The sequence below is a fragment of the Lissotriton helveticus genome, chromosome 5_1 (genome assembly GCF_964261635.1).
Source record: "Lissotriton helveticus chromosome 5_1, aLisHel1.1, whole genome shotgun sequence".
Lineage (NCBI taxonomy): Eukaryota > Metazoa > Chordata > Amphibia > Caudata > Salamandridae > Lissotriton > Lissotriton helveticus.
This window is the reverse complement of record NC_136065.1, coordinates 1,129,995,477-1,129,997,462: the sequence shown is the minus strand read 5'-3', so window position 1 is coordinate 1,129,997,462 and position 1,986 is coordinate 1,129,995,477. Positions and strand designations below refer to the sequence as shown.

The 1,986-nt window shown below is 58.5% G+C and overlaps 1 pseudogene; it reads right to left on the bottom strand.

Moving 5' to 3' along the window:
* Positions 1–338: 338 nt before the first annotated feature.
* Positions 339–999, bottom strand: LOC144757177 (18S ribosomal RNA; annotated as a pseudogene).
* Between the last annotated feature and the right edge of the window lie 987 nt (positions 1,000–1,986).

Genomic DNA, 1,986 nt, shown 5'->3' with positions numbered 1-1,986 from the left:
GGGAGGGGTGGTACCAGCCCGGGGATGCACTGCCATTCGGTTTCCCCCCACCCGAGGGGATGTCGTGCCAGGTGAACTTGGGTTCCGTCTTGGAGAGGGACAGGGGACGCCCCCAATCCCCGGTCCCTCACACGTCAGTCAGGCCCTCCCCTGGGCGAAGAGGCACTCCGTAGTCCCGGTCCTCGCCCAAGCACCCCATGTGGCTGTGGACCGCTCTGCCAGCTGGGGCGCACCAGGGCAGGGCCGGGCCCTGTGCCTACGGTGTGTGCTTTCAGGAGGCGGCCGAGGGCTTCAGGCTGGCACCGTCGGTCACTCAGGCCGCTCCACCATTAATGATCCTTCCGCAGGTTCACCTACGGAAACCTTGTTATGACTTTTATTTCCTCTAGATAGTCAAGTTTGATCGTCTTCTCGGTGCTCCACCAGGGCCGTTGCCGACCCCGCGGGGCCGATCCGAGGACCTCACTAAACCATCCAATCGTAGCGACGGGCAGTGTGTACAAAGGGCAGGGACTTAATCAACGCAAGCTTATGACCCGCACTTACTGAGAATTCCTCGTTCATAGGAAATAATTGCAATCCCCAATTCCTATCACGAAAGGGGTTCAGCGGGTTACCAGCACCTGTCAGCGAAGGATAGACACACGCTGATCCGTTCAGTGTAGCGCATCACAGACCTGTTATTGCTCGATCTCGTGTGGCTGAACACCACTTGTCCCTCTAAGAAGTTGGACGCCGACCGCTGGGGGTCGCGTAACTAGTTAGCATGGAGGAGTCTCGTTTGTTATTGGACTTAACCAGACAAATCGCTCCACCAACTAAGAACGGCCGTGCACCACCATCCACAGAATCGAGAAAGAGCTATCAATCTGTCAATCCTTTCCGTGTCCGGGCCGGGTGAGGTTTCCCGTGTTGAGTCAAATTAAGCCGCAGGCTCCACTCCTGGTGGTGCCCTTCCGTCAATTCCTTTAAGTTTCAGCTTTGCAACCATACTCCCCCCGGAACCCAAAGACTTTGGTTTCCTGGAAGCTGCTCGGGGAAGGCTACCCCTCTTTCTGGGAACCCGCGCTCACCAAGTGACAGAGGCGACCCAGGGTGCGGATGCGCCCAACCTCCTGGAGTCCTCGCTGGGATCAGGGAGGCCAATGGCCCCTCATCGGGACTTCCAGGGTAGCCCGGCCATCGGGTTGCCTCATTGGAAAGCATCAGGTGCGACCATATGGCCGTGGGGAAAGGTGCGACAAGATGGCCAGGAAGGAAAGTATTCCCATCTGCCTGCCCGAGCCTTCACGGTAGGGCTCCCGCCAACCCACATAGGGCAGGGCCCGGGGCTCTGCTTCCCGAAGGCTTGGGGACCTTGGCTGGGCCTCTGGCATGGGGAGGACCACAGGAGCTCTCTTGCCCGGACGCCTGGGGGAGGGCTGCCCAGGACCCATGGAGCCCGTCCCGGTAATTTTGCCATGCCGTGGAACGGAGCCCCCGGACGTAGGAGAGGTGTTGTCCATGCATAGCCCATCTGGTCCCCGGCAGAGAACCCCCAGCCCGGGAGGGGTGTCCCGGCATACCCAGCCTCTAGTAATCTGTAGGAAGGCTACCCCTCTTTCTGGGAACCTGCACGCACCGAGTGACGGTGGGGGACACAGGGCACGGAGGCCCCTGACCTCCTGGAGCCCTCGCTGGGATCGGGGAGGCAAATGGCCTCTCGTCGGGACTTACAGGTAAACCCAGCAATCTGGTAGCCCCATTGGAAAGCATTGCGCGCTACTATTCCAACATATTCGCTACTGGACTTGCTCTAGATGGCGCTCCAACATAAGGAATATACCAGCACCTTCCCTAATGGACTCATGTCGGCCTGGAGCGCCGAAGGGGTTAATAAGCTTACTCTGTAAAGGTGAAAGGCTAAACTTGTTTACCTTCTCTTTCTCACCCTGACTTTCACCCCTCTCAGAGGCCACCCACAATGGAATGAAAATAGGATCAATG